Raw genomic sequence first — 7782 nt, forward strand, 5'->3', positions numbered from 1 at the left:
TCTGTTTTTCTTACAAACTAATGAGCTGCATTAAAATCAGATCATTCATTTAATGTCTGCTTTAGCAGCTTCTGTGTCCTGAGGTTTTTTGAGGCTTTTCTAGAAATGTGCTAGAGAAATCAGCTCTCTTTATTTCTCTCCAAAGCCTGTGTTGCCTGAATGAATCTGAAAAAGATGATACCTCCTATGAACACATCCAGACTTCCACTATTGGAATCACAGAATGGGTTGGACTGGAAGTGGCCCATAAAGGTCACCTACTCCAATCCCTGCAATTCAACCTTGAATGTTTCCAGGGATGGAGTAACCACCACCCCTCTGGGCAACCTGTGCTAGTGTTTCACCATCCTCACTCTAAAAATATGTCTTTATAGCTAATTTAAATCAAACCTTCTTTATTTTATGCACTCTTTTCCTATCACAGTAGACCCTGCTAAAAATTGTGCCTGCATTGTTTTCACAAGCCTCCTTTATGTATTGAAAGGCCACAGGAAGGTTTCTGCAGCCTTCTCTTCTCTGGACTGAACAATCTCATCTCTCAGTCTTTACAAGAGAGGTGCTCCAGCCCTCTGACCATTTTCAGCCTTACCAGACAAGAGACTCCACCTTGTTATCTTTAAATCACCAAATATGCCAAGATGCTTGACTTCTCAAAAAAAAATCCAAAAAAAACAAAAACCAACCAAACAAAAAAAACCCACAAAAACCAGCAAAAAAAACCCCCAAAAAAACAGCAAAAACCCTTTTTTTTTCCTAAATAGAAACAGTAATAATTTAACAAAAAATTAAATTAATTAATACACCTCAGCAGCAATTGATGTGGAACAAAAGACTTATCTGTGTGAGCTTTTGCCTGGTAAGGCTTGTAGAAAGAAATGGTTTATTTCCATAAGGTATTATTAAAGATTAAAAGCAACATGTCTTTCCATAGCATGTTCCTAACAAAGTAAATTGACATAGTCATGCTGTGGGTGGCCATTAGATTGCATTGCATTATACTGGGGAGGTGATTGTGAAACTGAAAATTCTGGCAGGGGATGACAGCAAAGGCACCAGCTCAGAGTCCACCCATTTCTTAAGTGAACTTAATACTTTTTAGTGATTATTTGGAGTAAAACCTCAGGATGTGTGCTCAAACCTGCACTTTGCAGGGATCACTTTCACCTGGAACTGGTGATGAGGTGGCTGTGGCAGGGCTCCACTGTCCATTCTCTGTGTTTGGGGGTGTGTGGCTTACACTGTACTGGAGAGAATTAATTGCTTATACAAGGTCCTCAGCTCCTCACATGACTTTTAGTTTAATGATACTGAAAGAGAAGATTTTTGGGTGTTCTGTTTGTTGACAAAACCACAGCATGGGAAGAGCAAAGCAGAGGCTCCTGCTGACCTCAGCAACAGGGTAATTGTGCCCGGTGGGGTGGCATCATCCACCATGTGGGTCATGGCACTACAAGCTTGAGAAACATCTAACCCTTCTTAAAAGCAACAGGGAGGTAAAAAGGAATGGAAGCAAAGCATAAGAAATCACTTAATTCAAGAAAGTTCACAGATTTCCCCACCTATGGAAGCACAGGGAGAACAAGAACCAGAACTGCTCTGTGAAGGATTTATCCACAATCCTACAACCCCATGGCTATCCCTGATGGAAACACCACTGTCTGAGGCTGGGCCACCACCAAAAAGGCTATTCTAACCCACTTTGGGTTATCCAGTGCATTTGTCTCACCATGAAGGCGAAAAGACATGGCTCCCAGTGTTGCTAGCAGAAAGAATTTGGGGAAATCCTTCAGCATTTGAAGGCCTAAAGGGCAAATACCTTAGGCAGCGTTGTTTTCACCATTAATTTTTACACTGTCTGCTGAACTGTAGTCTTTTTTATTTACTCCATGACAGAGCATTTTATTCATCTTCTGAGGTTGTGCTCATGGAAATCAACTCACATGATGCATCTTCCCCAAGGGCAGGCACCATGGGCTGGAGACACTGCCTCACTGTGATGCCTTGGGATTTTAGCTTTCATAGTTTTCAAATCCTGTACTGCTTTAGGGTATAGCTCTAAAACTCCATCTCCTGTCAGCTACTGTTCTCCTGTTTTGTTCAGACAAAACAATTCCTCTCTAGGCTGGTAGCTCAAGGACACCCTACTGCCCCAGGCCCCAGAAAGTACAAACAGAAGTGAACTGGGGGGAGAGGAAAACTGGGGGTATATGACTTCTTTACCTGAAGCTGTAATTGGAGTATTAATCCCTCATATGCAAATAGACCAAGCTTATAATTGTCTGAAAAACTCGTGACCATCTTCCATCTTGATTTAGCCCCTCTTGGAGGCTTTTGACTGCCCAAGGTGCATCTATTGAAGGCCTTTAATAAACACCGACTTTTATTCTCTTAATCTTGCCTATCCTCTGTCCTAGGTAGCCACTCCAAGGCATCAGCTGTGCCTGGGAGCAGGAGAAGGATCTTCTCCAGGACTGAAGGACACTCTTCCCATCACCTGACCAGTGCTGAAATGGTATCACTGCTCTCAGAGGCCCCCTGGCTCTGTGCAGCACCTCTTCCTACCACCCCTCTGTCCTGAAGAGGCTGTCCTGATGGATCTGGCAAGTTAAAACATCATTCCCTTGATACACAGCCATAAATAGGTTTCTCAGGTCCTTAACTGGCAGCAAGGATGTGGCAGATTGCTCTTGTGTTTTTGATAAAGGGAAAACTCCAGATGATACAGACCCCTGAAGCAGCAGCAGAAGTAGCTGTGCCTATGGCACTGCTAGGGAATGGTCAAACCCTTTAGGTCTAGTTTGCTTTTAAATCCCTCCAAATCAGTCCAGGGGCTGTCATAAGGGCATGAACATTTGGTAACAAATGTGGCAGAAAAAAGCTGGAGGAACTCCAGAAAGTCTTGCAGGAGCTGTCCCCTCAACCAGAGTCACTGCTGACAGTCTCAAAACCAAAGGCTGGATGTGGTTGGTAACAGGACTAGAAATGGTCTGTAAGTGTCTGAACCATTGTATCTATCCTTTCCTATGGATGAATAAGGGATTCCTCGAGTGTATAAAGCCATTGTATAAAAGTGTAATATAAACCCCCCACCATGGTGATATAACATCCTTTTCAAAGTACCTTATTTTTTTTCTTCACCCTATGAAGAATATTTAGAACCCAAACCCGGGAGACAAGCTTAGCTTTTCCTTGTAGGAAACTGATTCTTCTCTGAGTTGGCTGGGCTTTAACCCAGCAAGGGCTGCCAGCCCTCTAAGACAGTTTTACTTGTCTTCAGTCCATGTGGCTCTTCCCCAGTTCTTATTACAGCATAAATTTTAAAAAAGTATTTTTAGTTCAAGCAGGCAAGCAATGAATGAAAGTGAAGGTGCCAGATAAGTCTTCTCAATTCTGTCCAGTCTACCCATTTTCTCCCTCTTCTAGGGTAACCAGATGGTTGTGGATGGGGTATTTATCACAAACCTTTTACAAGGAGAAAAAACAAAGCAAAAAGCTAGGCCTTAACAGCACATTGCAGCTGCTGGCTTTACACACCAGGTTTCCCAAACTTTTTCCCAACCTTTCTAAGGCTGGCATCTTAGGTCCTCTCTCAAGCTGGCTCTTTGGGGTATGTGTTGGTGGTAGGGGGTGATAGACATGCCTCCTCCTACCACAGTCTGATTTATTTTATTCCTTTCATGACCCAGGCATGGTGACACAGGTTTTTATTATTTTGACTGCAGCCTGTACATAGTGGGTTCACAAGCAAGGGCTTGGATCTTTTGCCTAATGATCTCAGCAGAGCTCACCAGAAAGTTAAAATCCAAACCCAGAGTGCTGCCGCTTTCCTGAGAGCCCCACCCTTGAACAATGGTGTCCCATGTCCCAGTACATTAATAAAACAAAGACTTGAATAATCAGATATATAACCACAACAGTGAAGAACTATCCCAGTAACAAGATCTTACCATGTTAATGGATTATGGATCTGCCACAGTTCATTTCCCTCCTGGGCCCAAGCAGGAGAAGGAAAGCTGGGAGAGTTTCACCACCAATATAAACTCTGTTTTTCTCTTGATAGTCTGCTTTCTTGAAGATGTATTGTTTTTTATGGATCTTTGGAATCTGAGAAACTCTGTTAGGAATTATTTGTATGACACTGGGTCATGCAAACTCTGGAATTCTGCTTACAGTCCCCAGACAAATATTTTACAGTTTATTCTGAGTATGAGAGCACACTGAGAACCTTTTGTCTTTGTGCCTTTCATTGTGCAGGGCAGAAAAAAATCTGCAGACCTGAAACTGCTTCTCAGCTTCCCACCCAAAACCAGCACAGCTCACCTGAACTCAGCACCCCTCCTGCATGTGCAGAGTCTGAGTTGAGGGTGCAGTCAGAACAGGGGCTCTCACAAGACGTTCATTACTGCTTGTTGGGTGGCTAAAATAATGAGCAATTGTTTCTGTGGTATTTTAGCTGTGTACAGTTTTGGTCCTGGCCAGGGCAATGGAATTGCAGAGAAGAGCATATTTCAAGTAATAAATTTAAACATTTTGAAACTTGAGGGGAAAAAAAAAGGTGAATTAAGAGGAAGCCAAAGATTAGGGTTAGATCTTGTTTAATCCAAACTAGGATATCTATCCCTGACAAAAATGTTGACCACGGCCATTCTCTTGGCACCGTGTCTGTTCTCTCCCCACCCTGCTTTCTTGGAAGTCACTGTGCTCTGGCTCTCCAATTAGAGACGGATAACTGATGCATTGCACACTGGAAAAAGCTTATCACGCTGCATTATTTGTTCCATCACTGGAGCCCCATCACCCCTGTGAAATATATTTCTGCAAGTTTGAAAGGGACTTGGATAAACCACCTGGCCATCCCATCTGGGACCATCAACTGTCTGATCCAGGCAGTTTGTCACAGACAGTGAAAAGGGCATTGATGGAGTGAATGTGTCTCTGGTACATATTTGGAGCAAGGGTTTATGCAGATGAGCTGGCAGAGGCTGAGCTGTATTTTGGAGCATCATCCAGACTGCAGCTCTCCCATAGCTGGGAGCTCAGGCCTGATTTCTGCCCTTTTAGGGGATCACTCAGTTTAGGTGCATGGACGGGGTGAGAAAAATGTTTTCAGGCTGTGAAAATGGAGGGATGAGGTAGCAGTGGTAATCCCAGGCTGCTGGAGCATATCACCTCAGGAATCCAAGAGGTGCTGGACAGTGGGTGGAGAGACAGGACCTCAGCCCCAGGTCTCATATCATATTGGAAAGGAAATTCCAATGTCAAGCAAGGCAAGAGGACTTCCTGACTGATGGAAAAGTCCAAGTTAGGAAGAATCCACATCTTTCTGAAAAGTCATCTGCACTGGGTGAGGGCAGAAGCCATGTAATGGAGCTGGATTTGCCCTACCCTCATTCTCCACAGCTGGTGGGATAGCTTCCTTTTGTAAGTTTGGGAAACATCTATGAAACACGGGAGCTGGTGTGACTGCAAACCACACACAGCTTGGGCATCACAAGCCAAACTGCACAAAGCACTCACTGCACCACCACTGCCTGCAGAGCTCAGTGGCTGCAGGTTACAGGAGAACAAAATGTTTAACCACAGAGAAGGTGATGCATGGGCGGTGACTGTAAGCTCTTTTTGGGTGACAAACACCTGGAAAGCCCCATGAATCTGTCTTCCCCTTGGTGGCCCACTCTGGAGCCTCGCCTGGGGAGGAGGGTGGTAGGTTTTGCCTGAATCCCTCTTACAGACCAAAACTGCCACAGAAAAATGAGCAGATCACAGAAGATTTCAGTGAAAACACTTCATTTGCTCCCGTGGGTTTGGAGTGGTCAGCACAGACATGGGAAAAGATTTCAAAGGTGCCAGGTTGAGGTCTGAGGGCTCTGCCTGAGGCTGCTATAGCACTGAGCCAAAGGGCAGTGCAGTGCTGGGTGTTCTTCCTTGGCACCAGAGAGAGAAGACTCCTTCCCTGTGCTGCTGCAGGAGAGGTGGAAATTCCAGCCAGATCAGGGGGTGGGCAGCCCTACGAGGGCAGGATGAGGAATGTACCCAGGGAGCAATGAGCTTGGAAAGCTATTGTGGCCTGGGAATTTGGAGCTGGTCAATGTGTTGTGGTGGCACAGGACAGGGTGACCCTCATCCCTTCTCATCCTTTCAGCTGTGGCCTGTCTCTTTTACTGTCTCAGTGGAGACCTGCTTGTGAAACTGCAGGTGCAGATTATCTCTGTGTCTGCTATGGAGGAATTATCACTGCAAACAGGATTATCTGCAAGCGAAGGAGCCACTAATGTTTAATTACAGATACAAGCCTCTTGGGCCACAGAATATTTTACAATTTTTTTTTGTAGTAATACTTGTGTTTTGTTGCCTCTTGAAACAGTAGCCTTCAATTTTACATACTAACCTCACCAATGACCCATTTACCCAATGTCATTATGAATAACATGGTCATAAGAGTCAGTCCCCTTTCTCATGGAGCAATTTTTGCCTGCAGACAAGGTGGGAAGCAGCTTTCCCTCAACAGCTTTTGCATTTTAGCTGAAATCTCATTACCTGACATTGACAGACCCATGTGCTTCACTTCATCTCGGGGTGCTGATTGGCAGAGAGAGGCACATCCTGCTGCCAGACACCAACAGGACAAACACAGTGGCAGCCGTGTGTGAGTTCAGCTGGCAAAGGCTGGAAGGTGATGCTAGGTGTGCAAATGCATAGCAAAGAGGAAGGGAAGGGGTCAGATTTTATTTTCTTAGTCAGCACACCTGCAACACACAGCAGCCTTGCACCTAAAAGCAAAACCAAACTTTTTAGTTCAGTCTTTTTCTCATCTCCAGATCAGGAATATCTGTTTATCTCAGTGTGAAGCATTTTCAGTGTTTCATTCTAGCAGAAAGTTAATTCAAAGCTCTGCTATTTTGATGTCCTATTATTTTAGATTCGGGCCACATGTTTGAATGAGTGTATTTGATCATTTGGAGATCAAGAATGGAGAAGGAGAATCAATTCCTCCATTGTTTTTTTTACTTCTGAGTCCAGAATTTCTGCCTTTTGACAATGATTTTGTGGGACAGCTATTCCTAGCTGAAGGCACAGAGCAGAATAATGGGCAGCAAATATTTCTGCAGATAGGATTCTGTTCAAAAAGATTGGAAATAAAAGAGCAAAGTCTAAACTCTGCTATAATTGGGACCAAAAAAATGTATGTAGCATCAAACTACAAGAGCAGTGATGGGCAGGGACCAGGTGGACTCTATTAGTGAGCAAGGAAGAGAAGGAATCTTTCTTCTTCCTAATAGCTGCCAAGAAAGATGCTTGTTTCAGCATGAAATGATAGATGGTGGCTTTGAAGCCTGAATCTCTTTGGTTTTATTCTTTCTCCTTTTGGGACATGGGTGCTGTGGATGTTCATTACTCACATTGGAAACATTTGCCACAGGAAGCTCCTGGAACAGACTTTGGAAAGCTATGAAAGCCCCAATGTCAGCCTAAAACATCAGGGCTCTCCCAGCACTTGCTGAATGAAATTATTAAGTGCCAAGATAAATTAATGTTTGTCATCCCCAATTTTACAAAATCTGAGGTTTTCAAACCCCCTTCCTACCAAGAAAGTCCTCTCTATTTGAAAAGTGAACCCCATTTTGGTGGCAGCAGCTTCTGCAGAATCTGCAACTCTGTTTTCTGAAGTCTTGCTTCACTCTTTTGTAATTTTTCTTCCACCTCTGTTTCCCTGGTGAAATAGCCAGAATATTTGCATTTTTTAAAAAATCAGGGTTTTCAGTAGTCACAAAGCATAGGGTA

The sequence above is a fragment of the Agelaius tricolor genome, unplaced genomic scaffold (assembly GCF_023055355.1).
Source record: "Agelaius tricolor isolate 1412-34295 unplaced genomic scaffold, bAgeTri1.0.p SCAF_4, whole genome shotgun sequence".
NCBI classification, from domain to species: domain Eukaryota; kingdom Metazoa; phylum Chordata; class Aves; order Passeriformes; family Icteridae; genus Agelaius; species Agelaius tricolor.